This window comes from Rhinolophus sinicus, chromosome 6 (genome assembly GCF_057876585.1).
Source record: "Rhinolophus sinicus isolate RSI-liver-muscle chromosome 6, RSI-T2T, whole genome shotgun sequence".
Lineage (NCBI taxonomy): Eukaryota > Metazoa > Chordata > Mammalia > Chiroptera > Rhinolophidae > Rhinolophus > Rhinolophus sinicus.
Window position 1 is genome coordinate 59687449 of NC_142506.1, and position 20262 is coordinate 59707710.

The following is a 20262-nucleotide window of genomic DNA, read 5'->3' on the forward strand; positions in this document are numbered from 1 at the left end:
GGACACATAAGCAAATAAACACGTAACATGATTTCTGGGGGTAATAACTTCTGTAGGAAAAAAATAAAGCAGAGTTAAGGAGGGAAGGACTCATTGGGTGAGATAAGGGGACTGTTTTAGATGGAAGTAATGTTTGAGCAGACACTGGAGAACTCTAAAGCGGTATGTCCTGTGAATTCTGGTAGAAGAATGGCGCTGGGACAGCCTATGTAAAGTTCTTGAGGCAGAAAGGAGCTTGGAATGTTCAGAGTTGGATGAGTTCCAGCATAATTTATAAAAACAGTGGGAGGAGATGGTATCAGAAAGACAGTGACTCAGAGTCCATACGAGCAAGTTTGGACTTTATACTCACATAACTGTTTCTTTATACATAAAAGTTCATTTGATTGTCATAACAAACCTGAAAGGTGTTAGTGTGTGTTTCCAATGAAGAGAACGAGGCTAGGAGGGTTTAGTGTATCCCAAAGTACAAAATAGTAAGAGCCAGAATCCAGATTACATCCTCAATCTGGCTGCTCAGGTAACCACTGAGAAACTCTGTCTCCAGAGTGTTACCAAGCCCTTTCATGTGCATAAATGGATGTTATGCCTCACATATTCAGGATCCCAAGCACTCCTCTTTCCCTTAAGCACTCCCGGTGTTCTAGAACATTCCTTCTCCCTTGAGGAAAATCAAAAATTCCTCCTTCGTGCAGGAAGGTGGAGGAAATCTGCTATGAATCAACGATACCCAATTTCTTTGCTTTTATCACTAGAGTATTCTTGGGATTTGGGAAGTTCTCTATAAAAACTTGACAATTTTACAACTTTGAGTACTATCCTTAGAAAATTACTATGTCCTGGATTATCTGACCTCCTTGTGAATTCAGTGTTTGCATTTGCATTTATGTTCCGGGTTATTATGGCACTGGAGCCAGGCTGGGCTGCTTTACTGTTGAGCTAATGGAGGTGGGGGAAAGAGTGACAACCATCAATCAAACAATGGTCAATAGCAAACAAAGGCTAAGTGATATTAAGGTAACCTGTAGGAGTGGATTTTTCAGTACTTCAAGCTGAAAAAGTCTGGGGAGAATTGAGCTATCCCAGGGTATCCATGGTCTCCCACATATGCTTAGTAGAATGTCACCTGTAGCATGGAATTTTGTTTCCGTAAAGCAACATTATTTGGCATTTTAAATATCTGTTTATTTGAGTTGTTTTGGTCCTGATGTTTTCCTTATATAAGTTTGTTTTGATTTTATAGCTGTATAGTACTGTTGCACTAGTAATTTATACGCACATTATGCTTGCGCATTAAGGAATCACTTGATAAAATAGTTTAAATTCAAATTGGGTTCTGCAGAAATCGTTTCCTTTAAAAGGCACTCACGCATTGCTCAAATTTAAGAAACATTGATTTAAACTGTACATCTCATGGAGAGGAGAGAAATGTTAATATTCTTTGGTAACTTTGTCAGCATGAAGACTGTATCTCCAACATCTATAAAATTAATGTAGCTTCTTCTAGCTGACTCATTCTAACTTAACTAAGGGTGTCCACTGCAGTGCTGTTATGATGGTGACTATTAGAAACAATTTAAACTTTTATCATTACAGGGTTAAATGAACCAGGAACATTATAATATTAAATGTTTGACATTTCAAAATGATACTGACTTACAAACATGTTTACTACATATTGTAAAGTGAAAAGACTAAACAAAAACAAAAATATATAATTTAATTCTATTTTTGTGAAAAGATGTGTTTGTGTGTCTGATATGTTATGTGAAAATCTATGCATGTGAAAATGCCTCAGAAAACATATACCACAGGATTTAGAGTGATCTTCTCTGGGCTATGGGATTATGAGATTTGATCTTTTCCTCTTTTGGTTTACCTATATTTTCTAATTTTTCCCGCACAAATCGGGAACTGCTTTTGCAATTAAAAATAATCTACTTTTTAAAATGCAGTTCAAATGTTCTAAAAAATTATTCACAATAACCATACCATTTTGGAAAGAGGCACCAAGAAAAACTTCCATCAGATTACATATGAAAGATTAAAGGGTGGGTGAGGCAAAAGATGGCTCACAGATTTTGATAATTCTTTGAGAAGTATGAAATAACACTAGAAATATTCATTGGAAACAACAGGATGGGCACCGCAAAGCCACACCTGGGAATAACTTACTTAAACACTAAAATGTGGATCGTTTTCTACAGTTCTACTCTTTTATCTTTCCTAAATGAAAATAACAGGAACTGCTAGAGTCAGATTGCAATTTTCTACCAAGAAACTAAAGGCATTTTTTTTTGAGAGAATGAAATTTTAACAATTATTTCCTAATAACACATGGTCATAAAATAAAAAATCCTAATCATTTATACATTTCATCATTTTGAGAAGTAAATTGGCACATATACAGAGGGTGCAAAAAAATGTATACACATTTTAAGAAAGGCAAAAACTGTATTAAAATTATGCTGATGGTAACCTCTTTGAGTACCTCTTGTAATTGAAGAAACCAAATGTGACTTGTATTCATCTTTTGGTATTGGTATATATTGAGTATTTTACAATTTTAATACAGTTTTTTTTCTTTTTTAAAATGTATATACATTTTTTTGACACTCACTGTATATCCAAAAAAGTAATGCTTTTTCTGCAATTATTCCTATAAAAATGCATAAAGTATAGAAAATTTCAAAATATAAACCAAAACATCCATAGTTTTACCACCTAGGGAAAAATACTATTAACACTTTAATGACCATATTTTTGGTTATTTTCATTCTTGTGAACATTAAAAATATATTTAGATAGAGTAAACATGTTTGTTTTATAAACCAATTTCCATTTAAAATATATACCATTTTTCTGTATCAGTAAAGTCTTAGAAAACAAAAAGCTTATTTCCTAGTAATCTTTTAGTAAGTACTTTTTAGGCTGTTGTATACTACTTCAGTTTAAAATTTTACTGTTACTATTTTACTATTGAAAGGATCATGCTTGTACCTGAAATTTTGAGCTTCTCTTTAATTATTTTCTTAGGACAAATTCCAGAATTAGAGTTACTGGGTCAATATATAGACAGTTAAAGATATTTACACACGTTATCTCTTTTGTTTTCCTTCTGGAAGACTATATATCTGCTAATACATTCATCCTTGTTGAGTACATCAAAGTTTTTCTAGCCAGATGCTAAGTACCTTGAAGGAAGAAACTCTGGGATTCCATTTTAATTTCCACACACCTCTATACCTGGTATTCAGACTGGAAGAAGAAATAGAAAAGGTATAATCATGATTGAGTTCTTACAGAGGATCATCACCAATCAGAGAATGATTGAAATATTACAAAAGAAAAATCTCCCCACCTTAGTCTTGCAGATGGCAGATACCAGGTTTGATCAATCAGTCCCCAGAGCTGACAACTCTGTGACTATACAATTTCTGAAAAAAATGGAGGGCAGAGCAAGGAACTTCTTTCCCATTCGACAGAGTCATTTTCTGGAGTACAATAAACATCCCAAGATATGTTCTTGAACTAACTCAGAAAAAAAGACCCCCCCAAGGCCTGGAAGCCATTTAATGGTGATCCAAGCATTTCTGGAAGTGCTTGGAGACTCTCCCAGGGAGAAAAATTCCCTTTTGCACAAGATGAGGGAATTGCTAATAACAGAGTGTAGGAAGAAAGCCATTCTTAAAGATCAGAATTGGCTTGGGATGCCGGAAATAAAATGTTCAATGTGTCGGGTCAACCTTTACATTAAATTATAAATGTTAAAGTTTCCTTTTTTTATATGAAATGGAAATCTTTTCACGCTTGTTTGTCTCTTTGCTTCTTTTTAATGAGTAAGAGAAAAAGTGCTCCATTTTCTGACCCTGGCCCCGACCTCACCTCTGGGGGTGTTCTAAAGAGAATCCCTACTTTGTAAACATTGCATCTTTACCCTGAACTATATACTTTGTACATCAATTACACTGGAAATAGATTGCATTCGGCCTTGCCAGCCCATGTGGGATAATGTATATGTGCCCTGCTCTTACAGCTATACTTACACCCCCTCAAGCACTTTGACTATCGAAGGCCCATTTCTGTGAAGTTTTCCTCTCAGACCTACAGTTCCCTGGGGACTGGGTCTGTCTTTCTTATTCACCATTGCCTCTGCTACTTAGAAATACTGTTGAACTGGCAGTGGATAAGAGCGCCTGCTTTCCCTTAGTCTTCCCAGCAAAGGGAATTCATTCTGGTTTTTAACCGTTGCCAATTTGATAGCCAAAAATGAAACTTATTGTGTGATGCTGGTAAAGTTGAACATAAACTCACATGTTTATTTTTCTTTTGTAATTTACCTCTTTGTGTCCTTTGCCTATTTTTTCAATTAAGTACTCCTCTTTTTCCTGTTGATATAAAAGACCATTTTTAAAAATGAATTAAGGATAGTAACCCTTTGTTGGCCATATGTTTTGCAAATACTGCATCCTCGGTGTATTATAATATTAATAGTGTTGTTAATTAGGGAATTTTGAACATTTAAAATATATATATATATATATTTGGGGAGTTTGAACATTTTATATATATATATATATATATATATATATATATATATATATATATATATATTTATTTACAATTTCTTTATGGTTTTTGCTTTATGCTTGGAAAGCTCTTCTCTACTACATACCAGTTCTTTTCTTTTGGTGGCTGAATTTTTAAAGTTAACCCAACTTACTACATTCAACAAAATATTGTTTCAAGAACTTTAATTTTTTGCCTCAAATAATTTAATTTATACAGTTGAATTTTTATATATCTAAGCTTGCTCATCTGCAGATGTCATGACGACAAGCATTGTATTCTGAAATTGCTTTTTATTGGCCCCAACTTCTAAAGAGAAACCGTGGCTCTGATGACCATATTTGGGTGTTCTTACATAGAATGCTGAGTGAGTCAAATCACCATTAAAAAGCAAGCTATGCCATTTAGGTTCTTCTCTTCTTCAAACACGTATTTTTTTAAAAAAAACAAGTTTCTGGATAGTATAGTATAACTTTTGTTTCATTTTGCCTGTGTCAAAACAATTTTTGATATGCTTTCATATTGGGAGACTGAAAATGTCTATATTTATTTCTTTTTAATTAGTGTTGTATGTATTGGAACTCTATTCGTATTAAAAAGTACAAAATGGAAGGCAATAAAATGTTCACAAGTTTGTTCTCTAAGGGACATGCATAGAACAATGTGGTTACACAAATATCTGTGGAGATGATGCTCTTGAGACTGGCAGAAAATACCCATCTAACCTGGCCACAGAGGTCTGGCTATAGAGTTCCCTTAATTTAGGATGAATTTCCTTGATTCCTGATTCCTGCCATTTATATTTTACTTGCGATTTGCATAGAGCTGTTGTTGTATTTTTTCAGGACCACATAGTTCAAAAAGATTTGGTAAGTCTTCATGGAAACAAGGTATTCTGCATCCCTTGCAATTTCTTCTTCCATATCTTTGGGCATGTTGAGGGGGCAAAAAAGAACATGGAATAAGGTGGGCCAGACAGAGATCTGTGTGGCACAGGCCACCTGAGCACAGTAGGGAGCTGGCAGGGGCATTCACTGCACATTTGACAAACTCAGTCATGAGGAGCAAGCTGAAGGGCTCTTGCTTGATGGTGATGGAACTCAGTGGAGTTGTGTGTGCCAAGACAAGAGTGATGTCTGTCTGTGCCTCTGACCAAACAGCCTTTCCCATGGGCCTCATTGTTGGTCTTAACCTTATTCTGCTTACTGATGTTTTCATGGATGCTGGTGGGTCCTCTTAGGCACTTCACAGACCTTTGAACACTGTCTGATGTCTGTGGCAGAGCTACTGGGGACTCATTCTGTTCCCCACTCATCAGTAACGATGAACTCGTCCCCGCTCAAGGTTGAAGGGACCATTTCAAATGTATAGTGGTACAAGATTCTATGTCATAAAAGAAGCTTATGTTCTCAAGGCATTTTGTAAATAACCATTAAGATTGTCAGATACCTGCTGTACTTTCCTCACTCTTGTTCTCGGGTTGGTCATTCTTTGAGATGGCTTACATCAGGTTTATTTACAGTCAAATATTGTGTTTGAATATTTATTCTAGTTTAGACAGCTATACAGAAATAAAGAACAGAGAGTCGTTCATTAGAAAGAACACTGAACCAGGTACCAACGGATATTCGCTGATTCTGGTTGAGTCTCTCATGAACCTTAGAAGGACCTTCTGCTTCTCTGTTGCAGTTGTTTCATGTAGAAGAGGAGGAAAAGAATGCTTCCCTTACCCATTTTGGAGTCTTATCCTGACCATCTTAAATGTGAAAGAGCGTTTGCAAACTCGATACCTAGAAAGCCCTCCTTAAATGCATGGTTTTCTTATTAGGAGGCTCTGCTACTTCCCTACCTGAAGGAGCCTTTTACAGACTCTGCCCACCCCCACCTATCACGGGCACTTCTGCTGTTCTGTTTAGAGAAACACATTTTATGGCAGCGCAGATACAGACCTGGATCGTGGGGTCACTGCTGTGTTTCCATTACAAACACACAGGCTTCAGGCTTTAGCCCTTTCCACATGCTAAACTTCATCAGAGTCCCATGTGTTGAGAGCCTTCTGGAAGACACCCAACAATTACAGGGGAGTGCAGCATACAGGCTTGGCCTGAATGTAATTTCAGCCTGAACGTTCTGGGGATTGTTATGGGGTCCCATCTTGCAGTTTTTCAACATGGGAAACTCCCCTGGGCATGGAAGGTTTGGAAATTCTTCAAGATCCAGGAGTCCCACCCCTAGGGTTGACCATCAGGGAGGACCCTTTAACCAGCATGGAACTTAAGTCTTGTTCCATAAGCCTGCTGCTTTTCTGTGTCTGTGTGGCCTCCTACTTGAAATAAATAAGCAAAGGATATAGTTTTAAGTACAGTGGTTTCTACACTCCTAGGCCTGATTTTTCCTTTGCCCTCCCCCCACCCTTTCCCCCCCAGGTTGATGGTAGTCAAACAAATGGATCCAAATGGGTTTTGCAGAAATAGTAAAAAAGCCATGCCAACTTGGCTTCTTTGGTAGAGTTAGTACTGTATAAGTAACTGCCAGATAGCGTGGAAAGGACCCCAAGTCAATTATTGATTGTTTTAGCTTCTTCTTAGGACCAGCCAACCACAGCTGCAAATGTGTTCCAGCACCCAGAAAGTGACCATGGAGAATTAGGGGCACATGTACACAATATTATGCCAAAGCAGGGGTGTCAGCCCTGATGCAGAACGAAGAGTAGGATGAGGGCTGTAATCTACAAGTCAGCCTTCCACGAACCTGTCTCTTGTCATGTTGTCTAGTGTCTCTACATGGTGACATTAGCCATCAGTCCAGGGTAGACACCTAGATGCAGGGAAAGGCTGGGAATGAACATGAAGTCAGTGGTTTTCATTCGCCATCCTGTTGTGACCCCCGCAGTGTTGCCGTGACCCTAACAGTCAGCATGGAGAGGCCCCCTCCATTCATCTTTCCAAGATGCCCACTGGGGTTAATAAAGTGTCTCTTCACATCACAGGCACTCTTTTTTTTTTTTTTTTTTTTTTAACTTTTTTCAATAAAATCAAGTTCGTCATTAAAAAAAAAAAAAGCGGTAAGCTAATAATGTCCATGGGAAAATGAAACAATTACATTAAAACATAATCCTCAGAGAAGTGCATGGCCCCTGAATTGGGACTCATCAGGAGACCTTCTATTCATACAGGAGTAGATAGGTAACTTAATTCCATAGGCCAAAGTTTGGTAAAATTTCTACCCAGGACCAGGGCCAGATAGTAACTGTTTTTGGCTTTGTGAGTCATAAGGGGACTTGTGTAAATGCTCAGCTCTCCATTGTAACCCCAAACATCATTAAACAATAAATGGGCGTGGCTCTGTCCCAATAAAACTTTACTTTATTTACAAAAGTAGGCAGTGGGCCTGATTTGGCCCACAAGCTGTAGTTTACCAACTCCTTTTACAGGTTACGATGACCAGTCATATATGTGTGGGCAATACAAAATTCGGCAGACAATAATTAATACCTATTCTGTGCCGCTGTAGATAGAAAAACGAGTAAAGGCCCAATTTTATGCATATACGTTACCTGGCATCCAGCAGCGAGGGACCTGGTACTCTCTCTGTCAGGGTGTCTCCCCAGTGTGCTTGTCTTTCATCACTGCCCATCTCCAGTGTCCTCTCACACGCCATCTACCCACTGTGTCTTGAGGGCAGAAAATGGTGGTTCCATCCCTGGAGCAGACAACAGATTTGTATTTAATTCAACTCACACTGTGTGAGGTACTCTTGCGTGACTTCTCTTTAGTCTTCAAAACAATCCAGCGAAGTATGCCCCACTACTCCTAATTTACAAATGAGACAATATCGGCTCAGAGAATTTCATGTCCCCCAGGAATTCTACACTCATTGGTAGTGGTATGACCACAAGAACATTACCATGTATGTCCTCCATGGCAGATTTTCTCTGAGCATAAATAGTTTACTTTGAATAAGAGGATAGAAGATAGGAAACATCTTGAATCCAAATAAGGGAGGGGAGAGGAGGATGGCTGGGTGTCCAGATCACTTTTAGGGTGGGTTTTTGTTTTGCTTTATTTTGCTTTGTTTTAACATTAACATTGTGGCTATGTGCTGGAAAGGACATGCATTCTTCATTCTTTTTTCATTACTTGAGAATTGTTGCAACCATTATGCAAAACCAGTAAAGGGAAAATTTTCAAAAAAATGTCATTTGGCAGGCAATGCCCAGCTGAGGAACAGCACAGGTCTCACGGGAGAACAATATGCATTTTGTAAACTTTCTTAAAAGGCAATTTATGGTTTTGAGAAAACAAAACAGGAAATTGAATTAAAAGGAGAAACATACTTAAATAATGCTCAAGTGATGACATGACCAACCAAAGTCTAACAATCACAACTTAGAGTCAGGCATTGTCCGCTGCAAGAATGTTCTGGCATTGGTTGGTCGTGACCATAAGTGAAGAGAGATGTTTTATTATTTAATTGCTACGGTATCACAACTTTGGAGTAGATAAAAACTAATTTTTTAAATTGGAAATTTAGCCGTATGATACAAGGCTCCTGGAATATCTTTACTGAAAACACTTAAGTAGGACCTTCCTTCTGACATCATAAATTTTGATGCTTGTCTCTGGGTTGGTAGAGCTTTACCCTGGAATGAATTTAGGGTTTGTCAGCTGGGTGTTCTTTCTTCATGTTGTCCCATGTTCAACACCTGTTGGGGAACGAGGGATTTAAAAAGCGTTCATTACAAGAAAGCTGAGTTTATATGAGAAAGAAAGAAAATCTGGAGTTATTTGTGACCATCATAGTAAATACACACAAACACTCACACACACACACACACACACACACACACACACTTCTTTTTTCATGTTGTGTCCAGTAAAAAAATGTTTTAAGAAAAGAAGTTAATTCTTAATTCAAACCAATATACTACATCTGCAATCTTCTATTAATTTTTATTTGGTATTCCAAGGTCCTTAAAGAGCAGAAGGTAAAGGAGGGAAACCGTGGACACTAATAAGTTTAAATTCTAGATCTTTATTCAACAGTTCTGAAAGAGGGTCCTTTTCCTTCACTAGTTAAAAAACAATACTGCTATATATGAAAATTGACATTTTTATACACTTTACGTTTTCTTTTCTCTATTCCACAATATAATTGTATGAGGCATTTTATATGAGGATACTGAGATGTATTATCATCACCATCATCATTATTTTGCAAAGCCAAGCTCTCAAACACTACCCTAATCTGTCTCAAAAGGGGATCAAAAATCTGTGTTGTCATTCAGGTGTGATGACAAGGTAATTGACTTGGTCTCAGCAAAAAATATTTCATGCCTTACTTGATCCTATTATATTGTTGTAATGAGGTTGGGTTTATAAACAACACACGTAAACCTACTTGCTCAGTCCATTTTTGTGATGAATGACACACATGTCTGCAACACCTGGCCAGGTTCAGCAGTTCAGCTGAACAGGACTAACTACATCACATGGTCATCGAGACATTCACCATCTGGGAAGTCCACCAACCTTCTTCTCTGGCAGAGACGAAACCCCTTAGAGCAAGATTTATACATACAACCCATTTTGTGTCGCTAGCACCTGGCACACAGTATAGAGTAAAACAATGTCAGCTAAACAAATCAGGAAGAAGAGTGTAAATTAAGCCTTAATTTATTCCAATAAAGGTTTAGTGATACGGTAAATTATCTGCAACATGGCTGCTATAATTCTTCTCTGTGTATGCATGACGGGGCTTGGCCACATGATTTGTCTTGACTGATGGAATGCAGTGAATGTGATGATGTATGAACCTGTCCTAAGAGGTCTTACAGCTTCCGCTCTTGCACTCTTGGGATCTAGCCACCAGCCCAGACAATCCTGCTGGAGACGTGTGGCCCAGCTGACTGTGGCCACACATCTCCGGAGATGTCAGTGGATGACTGTAGCTTCATAAGTGACCCAAGTGACATAAGCAGAAGAACTTGCCAGCTGAGCCCAACCCAAATGGCTGACCCATTGAATTGTGAATGAATAAAATGGTCACTCAACTTTAAGTCACTAAGTTTTGGAGTAGTTTTCTTATGTAGCAATAGATAACTGATACCTATAAGCTTTTGAAAGCTGAATATTGTCATCTACCATTCCCTTAAAATGAATATCACCGGACAATTTAATAATAAGAAGCCAACTGAAAACAGCCATTTAAAGAACCTTACAGCCAAACACATCTCCACCACATGAGGGAGGTTCTTCAAAGGTAATCAGCAGGGACTGTTCTTATTTTGTTTGTTTTTCTTAGACGAGTCAGTGATATGAAATGAAATTTGCAGGTCAACCTACGGGCATTTCTTCATAGATTGAGGACACGTGTTGGGTCAAACCTATGTTTTATATTGTTTGATAATACATTAAGTGAAAAGAAATCTACTGGTATTGTTTTTCTTTGGAATTTGATTTAGAACAATAATAATTCCATGATAATAAACTTGGATTTGATGAGTGGTCATTAGGGAAGAGTGAAAATAAAACACTGGGAGAAAGTCCTTCTGCTCATGAGGGTGTGGAGAGCTCAGACCACGGAGGGGTGTGTGGGTGTAAGAGGAGAGAAAGTTGGACTTAGCTGAAATAAGAGTAATAACACATTGACCGGGTGTAGGACGAGGTCATGAGCAGTAGCCACATGCTAGCAGGCTGAGGGTCTTGTCCTGTGGGGAGGAAAAAGGAGTTTCCATATTTTAAAAGGCTTCTAGTTTTTTATAGCCCGATTGCTTAAAAGCAGCAGAAAATCAGTCTCATTATTAAAACTTTGCCAATTTAATATTAAATAGAGTGCAATTACCATATCCTGGGTAGTGAGTGAAGCACTTATACACATCATCTCAATTTCACAACAATTTTGTGATGGAAGGAATAGTGTCACTATTTTATAGATAAGGAAACAGGTCCAGGAAGGTTGAGTAGCTAGGCCAAGGTCACAGTTACTAAGGGATTGACTGAGGACTCCGGCCCAGGCTGTCTTACCCTAGAGCACTTTCACTCGACCACAATGTGAAATTGTTATATTCCTGGAAACTGGAATGTGATGAGAGACCCAGGGAAGAAAAACACCCAAAGAGCTGTGACATCAATCCATTCTAGAATTGCAAGACGTTTAACGAAAAGGTTATTTTGCCCCTATCTTTGCCAGTGTGCCACCGAAGTCATCACAGGTGAAAATGTAACTTGTGACGAGGAAGACACTCATTCTCTCTAGTACTTGTTTTTTTCTTTCAAAATGCAAAGTGGGAGGCTTTATTGAAAATTTTTTTTTTTTTCCAAACTAAAACAATATTATTTTCAGTTAGGATTTGCCATTGTGCAGAAATACTTTTTGTTCATTGTGTAGACTGTAATCAAGATTGAAACAAATTCAAAAATCTGTCCCAGGGAGATTGTTGAAAAGTCCCAACAGATATAAATTCTCTAAGAATGCAGTTCTACTGTTAGCTGTGTTTTCGACTTCCAGTGCATTTGGGATGACTTCATATCTGAGAAAGCAAATTAAGAAAATAACCCCCCTTTTTACACTGTTTCCACTAAGAAAACCCCATGTCATACCACGTATGCATAATTATTTTTGTAATTTAACTGCAAAGCGTAGTTATTCTGTTAAGAACCTCTGGAGTAGAGAGTCACATAAGCATGGAGTAAATGTGGACTTTTACAGATGGCAGATGAAATAAGCTGAGTGGAAAAGCTTTCCTAATCTCTGTTTATGATGCAGCACCAAAGTTTTGATATCAGACCAGTTTAAGGCTTATAAGTGATAGTAAAATTTGGGGAGCATTGAGAGATTTTCACACTCAGATTTCTTTTTGTATTGTTTTTTGATTGCCTACCAAGATAGGAAAGATTTCCAATCCAAAACCGATCAGCTACTAATTGAGATGCTCATACTCTATCCTGAAGCAAATCTCTGCTGTAATAGACCCCAAGATATATAAGGGGTATGATTCTGTGTTATTAATTAATTGGTTCAGAATGCTTTCCTAACATGCCTTTAATATCTACTATCTTATTTTAGTTTTAATTGTTCACTTGGTGCAAATACAGACAACGAGGGATAGGAAAAAGGACAGAATGCAACAGGGGGGCAATATGAAAAGCTTGCATCATTTAATCACGTAACATCATATAACTGAAATGGACCATATGGCCGCTCATCTGTGACCCCTTCAGCTTATCGCAATACAATGACGTCATCGCAAGGGGGCTTTCAGTGCCAGGTGTGCTGGACAGCCCTGCCTGTGGAGAGCTGGCTGACCCAACTTATTCTTCCGGTTACTATCCCAGCTGGCTTTTCCGTTTTTTCCTCAAATTTTGTTTCAGTTTGAGTAATCTTTGTTCATTTTGAATCTAACGGTTAATACTCCTATCCAGATAGAAAAACATGTTCTGGGAAAATCTCCCATCACTTTCTCTTTGGTGATTTTTTTGGTCAGCAAGCAATTTGGAGGACAGTAAGCAATTTGAAAATGGACTCTCCCTGTTCCAAGTGGAGGGGGTGTGAAACTTGGGAGAGAGGAGATGAAAATATAAGATGATAGGTTTTCTCACCAGCACGCATGCTGAAATGTACAGAGCACAGCGTTTCCAGTGCCCGTGGGCTGCGAATCAGCCGTGATTGCAGCTGGCTGGGCACGAAGCTGAGAGGGCAGCTGCATCAAAACCCAGCTCATTTTTTAAGAACACAAATCCTTTTCACTGCCTGTGGACAAAATTACTGACTGACATGCTAAACCTATTAAATATGTATTTTGCAAATTTTGAAATGAGGAAAACGCTATGTAAAAATTTTTACAGATGCTGAATGATTGTAAATGTGGTTAAAGATGTGGGACTTTGTTCTTTCGTGGATCGCTATTAGCTTACATTTGAAATCTCTGTTGGCCACGTATTTCACATTGTTCTTCCAAATGTAATCATTTCTCTCTTTTATCTGATCTCCTACAGTCTCTCTGTTTTCATCAATATCTGACAGCAATTCCCAAAGATCCAATATAGTCCACTCTAATATCCTTATGTGTACTCTCTTCTCTCTTTGAAATCTAATACCTTCGCAGTGAAATAATTTATTGTGCTTTATTTAGACTTTTATTTTTTGCATGTGTTTTGATACTAACCTTTTGAAAAGAGTTATTTGGAAATTTAAACCAACTGTTCACCAACAGTTATGAAAGCATGATTAAGAAATTTTCTCTCTTCTTAAATCCCCTTTTAATCCTTCCATTTTTCTTTTTATTTTTTTGTTTAGTGTATTATGGCAAATGCCACGCAGTCCATGGGGCTGGCAACCATGGGAACATGACGATGAATACTTACTTCTTGGATCCCAACTAACGGTAAGCCATACAGAGCTCAAATGAGCCAGAAAAATCAGTGACAGTCTTATTTTTCTCGGAAACCCTTAGAGTATCTATGGGGTTGTCAGAACCTGGAGATAATGTTTAATTCATTGAATGTGACCTGGTGAAATGACGATGGCCCCAACATACTCACTAATAAATAAGTGGGAGACAGTTGGTTCCAAATTGCATAGACTGTATTTCTGTTTGTCTTGAGTCCTCAAGAAACGCATTTTTGAGCACTATCTAAAAAGAAGTTTTTATGGGTACATTACAGTCTAATATGTGCATTGTTAAATTAAAGGGAAAAACGTGTTCCAGGAAGTGGTTGGCAGAAAACCATAAATCTTAATGGATAGGAAAATATGCCTTTCAGTAAAAAGGAAAGAAACAGACATAGGAAGCAAGCACGAAGCCCTGCTTAGGCCTCCTTGCGTATCAGGCCTCTGAGCAGCATCTAGCAATATTGATCCTTTTCCAATGTTTACGATCACTCCACTTGCATATTCCCATTCTCCTCTTTGCTCTTCCCTTTGACTTCAGAAAATTGTCCCTTGGTGGTGCCAAAAATTTGAGGCAAGAATGAAAAATGTTTTGCTTTATTGCTAACCTGTGAAAATGTGTTTTTTTGCCAGTGTTGTGGTGGTTGGGATTTTTTTTTTTTCCTTTGCTCACATGGCTGTAATTCTGGCTGCATAGAGCTTAACATGCAAATAAAATTCCACCCTAAATAAGTAAACTATGTTTCTTGGTAGGAGTCTGAAAAACTCTACTTCTTATTTTTCTACTCATCCAAGATGTACTTTCCACTGCTCGTTGCTGAAGTTCACTCCTTACCACCAGAGTGGACAAGCAAGGGAACATCTGGGTAAAGGAAGCTTTAGCTCTTCTTTAATCAAGACAAGAGAATAAGTGAATTAAGTAGCCTCTGTGGGTGCTTCCTGAGCTCCAAGCAGCCTCAAGATATCTGCAGGATACTCACTCTGTTGATACAATTTTGTCTGTAGAACCATGCCTATCCTACATAGACGTGAGTGACCATATTTGCTCATCAATAAAAGCTTATTGAGTGTTTTTGGTATTCTGGAATCAAATGTAGGCAAAACAAACAGAGATATCTGCCTTCATGGAGCTATTTATATTTGCATAGTGTTTAGCACTTTTAATGAATTGTTCAATCAAGCAGTGAATTATTTGATAATGTTGATTGAAACTACGTTATATACCAAAGTTATGTTACGATGTTAGGTGTTAGGCTTCCAAGACTGGATTCTGATTCTCAAAGAACTCTCAGGCTAGCGGTGGAGAAACACATCTAAGCGAATACATACAATAAATTATAGTTATTATGGTGATGGGACAGAGTGAGTGTTTAATACCAGTGGGTCCTGTAATTAGGGTAGACAGAACTTTTCACTCTGACTGCAGTATTTCCAATGGCCAATATTTTCTCTAGCTCTGTCGCATTATAACTTGGTATTATCCTGATGTGACTTCTGTTTTTCTCATATGCTTATCTATACTTTACAAAATTTGCATTGTGAATATTGTTTTTCTATATCAAGTGTAGTTCATCTTATAAAAGTCAAACCCCACCAATTCAAAAATTGTGATGTAGCAGATACTTGCTATAATAATTACTCTAAAGATGTAAAGCAGGTCAATCTTGATTTTCATAGACTGAAAATTAGTTGTTGAAGGACAAAAAGACCCTTAATATGTGTACTTTTAACTGCAGAGAACTCTCATAACCTGGAGTTCAGAGATGGTTTTGTTATGTAAGCACTAGTTTAATATAGACATAGAATAGATTGATGTCATCATGAATGAGTATTCTAAGAAAAATGTTGATAAATAATTACGAGTGTGATGGCAATGGTTAAAGAAAAGCTATTCTGAAGATACAGACTCTTTTGGAAAAAATAAGCCAGGATCAGCATATCTTTTATCGCATTTGATAAGTCGCTGTGCAAAGCTCTTCTTGGTCATGTGTGGACTAGGGGCCCCTTCTAAGAGCTATCATGGTACCACGTGTACGTCCTATGCTAGCACTCACCATACAGAGCTATAACTGCCTGCTTCTAACGTCAGCATCTCCCTCCAGCCTGCATATAATAAGGGACCCAGTGATATCTATTTGATTCTGGCTGTGCACATAGTAGGTGTTCAGTATTTGTTCTTTTTGACTTGACTCACGGCACAGATTCTGGCCAAATGTTTAACTATCATTCAATTAACTTTTATAGCAGTTTCCTGGTGAAGGACTCTAAGATAATTATGACAAGAAATGCATACTAGACTTTTAAAAGTCCTGCTAAGGCATACAACCTAAAAAAAAAATTTATTATGACCAAGTATAGGTTTATTGTAATCAAACAGTGCTTAATATTAAAAGTTTATCCTTCTGTGGCTCTGACTTATCTTCATGCTGGTATGCTTGCCACTTGAAGGGCCTTGCAAAGTCATCTTCCAACTGAGACATCAAGGACTAAATTTGAGATGTTTGCCACATTTGAGGCAAAGGGAATGTACCAAATATTGGCAGGGTGGAAATGTCATCTCTGGTCTCCTTATAAACTGCTAACCTCCCAAGATATGTCCAAGGATACAAATAAAAAAATTTTTCAACAGTGTTTTATTTAGCGGTCACATTCTTGAGTACTTCACCTTGTCATGGTTTTATCCCCAATCAAATGTAGAACATGGTCTCAAAGGTTTTCTTTGTTTTTCCTCCTGTGAGATGACAGAACTATTTGTGCTCAACTTGGAGGTGCACAACTTATTTTTCTCTTAAAACTTTTTGATAAATTAAAAAAAAAATTGAAGCTTAGAATTTCTTTACCTTCCTTACAGTAAAAGTAGTGGATAAAGGAAGAATAAATAACAATTTGTGTATTTATTTATGCAAAAAGAATTTATTGAGCACCTACTATGTATGAGAGAGCAGGAGGAACTGCCAGACAAAAATGAAATTGCAAAATGAATACAACAGGAGTCCCTTTAGAGGTTCACAATCTAATGGAGAGGATAGACATAGAAGCAAGTAACTATATTACAATTTACTTAGTCAATAAATATTTATTCAGCACCTACTATATGCTAGACATGAGGCTGGGCACCAGGAATATAGCAGTGAATAAGTCTCAGATTCCCGCCCTCATGGAGCTCACATTGAAGTTGGGAAAACAGGCAATGAATGAATGAATACAAAAAGTGATCAAATACATCCATAAAGAAGGTGTTTAACTCTAGGAAGAAGATGAAGAGGGAGCTGTGATAGAGAACGGTGGAGTTTATCGTCACAGAACATGTGGTCTTGAAGAGCCCTGTTGTTGGTTAATACTTAGGAGAATACTTGAAGAGTAGTTGTCAGCCATGCGAAGAAAGAGTTGAGGAAAAGACACTACAGGCAGAAAGAACTGCTAATACAAGGGCTAGAGGCGTGATTCTGTTCAAATGTCATATTCTTGTGTTAAAAGCTTTCTAGAAACCCTGCAGGCAAAGTAGCAGACTTAGTGCTTCTTCCCCGGTACTTGGTTACGTAGAACATGCTGCTCTGATCTATTCCACATTATGTTAAAATGATTTCTATCTGTGCCTGACTTCTCACTGGGCGTAGTTTTTATTCACTGTTGATCACTGTACCTATTGCAAGTATCTGGTGTAGGTGTCACAAAGTTTTTGCTTTTTTCTCATTCTCCTTTCTTCTATCAGGTTAGAACACATACCAGGTGGGAATGAGAAGGGTGCAGACTCTTGCGTAATGCCAATAGAATAATTAATATAGGCAGTGTGAAAAAAACTGTCTCACTGATCCCACACCCTGAGGGCAGAATAGGCTTCTTTTCTCTTCCCCCTATAAAAAAGAACCTATAATAACCTGTGCTGTTGCAGTAGGGAGCCATGGGGAACAGAATTGACAGCCAGCCAAAGAAGGTGGGACTATAGGGGTGAGAGAGAAAAAGGATATAGAGTAAATGAAAGAATGGAAAAAGAGATAGATGATAAATGGGAGCAAAGCTTCTCTGTTTATCTTAAAGGGCAAGTTGATTAAGAATGGAAAACTGAGACGCTGAACCCAAATAGAATCTTCGCAATTACCCAAATCCCCAACTTGTATTGAGAATTTTTTAATAAGTTAAATAAAGTACATTATCCCAGTGTGTAAAGGTGGACAATGTTATATCGTCTTCTACACTCTGTGTTTTATCCACTGTCAGTTTGAATGTATGAACCACAGGTAGCCCTACCTTTGCCTATCAAATACAAGAGTAAAACAATGGCTTTGCAAACAGTAGGAGCTTAGTAATTTATCAGTAAATGTTAAACAAATGGAAGTTAAAAGCAAAAGCTATTTTATTGCTATTCTAACGCTATTGCAATGTTTGAAATAAAATTAGCTTTAGCAATCCAAGCTCCTTCAACTGGAAGAAGTACATGTAGATTGCAGAAGAGGGAAGAGCGGCCAAATACTTATTTTAAACAAAATACTTATACACAGAATTAACTGGTTTGGTTAAAAATTCTAAGTCTTAAAAGCATAAAGTAGGGACATACAAAATGTCTACAATGATTTAAATTGTGAGGAAAAAAATTAGGATGTCTGAAGGAGCAGAATGTCTTAATGAGCAAAAAAGTATGGTACTCATATTAGGAAAATCAGTGGTGAATAACATAATCTTTCACCCCTTTGCAGGAGTTACTTTTCTAAAAAGTACCGTGACTGACAAATTTTATTTTGTAAGATCAGTGTCAAACAGAAAATGTATGAAAGCCAATAAAAAAATTGACCTTTTAGTTGTAATAATTATAACACCTTAAATATCAAAGCTCAAGAAACTCTGTTTACAAAACAAACTAAATATTTTTAAATCAAGACAAAACCCTGCAGCTGGTACCTGGTATTAATCAAGACAGACTAAATCGTGCTGTAGAACAGATTGCTTCCTAGCACCATTAAACAACCACACAAAGCTTATTCCTCATGGTGGGTTTTCCTCCTTGTAATAGCCAAATAGCTCCTCTTGGACTCACCTACAGTAGGTTATACTTGTAAACATTGGACAAAGTATAAAGAACAAATACCTGAAGATCCTTGGAAGTGACCAAACCAGGGAAATACTAGAGAGGACTCAACACTTGGAAGAAGAGAACACTAGATGAGCTTCCAAATGTGTAAAGAATCTTAGCTTGATGGCAGGCCCCGATCTAAGCTCTGCAGAGCTGAAACTCAGATAGAAAATCATCAGACGTTTTGGTTTTAAGAACCAGGCTCCAAGCATGGAAGTAAGTTTCTGTTATCAAACGCGAGGGACAGAGAATTAGTAGCTAGAGTTCCAGCCAATTTAACTGTCTGCCATAAAATGACTAATATTCTTTGAAGGAAATAACAGAATCCAGAGTCTCCACAATAAAACATTCACAATATTGAGGAAAAAACCCTAATGTGAAATTAGCAGGCAAGGATTTTAAAGTAGAAATTATACCGATGCTCAAAAATATAAAGAAAACTGTGTTCATAATCAGTGAAAAGATATGAAATCTTAACAGAGAAATATTAAACAGTAACAAAATCAATGTAACTTCTAGAACTGAAAAATAAAATATCTGAAATAAAAAATATAACTCAATGGGCTTAATAGCAAGTTAGAAATGATAGAACAAAAAATATGGAAATAGATGAATTAAAGTTATCCAATCTAAAAAGAGGGGAAATAATTTTATTTTTTAAAGAATGAACAAAAGTCTTAGGGACTGATGGGACAATTTCAAAAGTTCTAACATATATGTAATTATAGCCCCATAAGAAAAGGAGATAGATAATAGAGAAAAAAAATTTTTTTGAGGAAACAATTACTGAAATTACCTAAATTAATAAAAATGAAAAAAAATATTAATTCTAGATTCAAAAAAATTTGTGAATGAGAACGATATAAATGCAAAGAAAATCAACTATGTACATCATAGTCAAGCTGCTCAAAAGTCAAGATAAAGAGAAAATCTTGAAAGGCGGCAGAGGGGAAAAAAGACATATTACATACAGGGGAACAATAATTTGATTAAAATTATTTTTGACTTTTCATTACTTATAATGTAGTCCAGAAAATAGTGGAACAATATTTTTAAGGACTAAAGAAAAAAGACTTTCAATGCAGAATTTTATATCAAATAAAAGTATTTATCAAGAATGAATTATAGCTCAATAAAACTGAAAAAAAAAGAGAATAAAATCAAAGCAAAGCCATTTTCAGATAAAAGGGAAGTAGGGGAATTTGTTGCCAGCAAACCTAACACTGTAAAAAATG

At 37.1% G+C, this 20262-nt stretch overlaps 1 long non-coding RNA gene across 1 annotated transcript in view; it reads left to right on the forward strand.

Moving 5' to 3' along the window:
• The window catches only part of LOC148758183 (uncharacterized), a 209716-nt gene that overhangs the window by 92391 nt on the left and 97063 nt on the right, over positions 1 to 20262 (forward strand). Inside the window, exon 2 of the long non-coding RNA XR_016021637.1 lies at positions 13867 to 13954. This is a non-coding gene — a long non-coding RNA (uncharacterized LOC148758183). The remainder of the gene's footprint in view (positions 1 to 13866; positions 13955 to 20262) is intronic.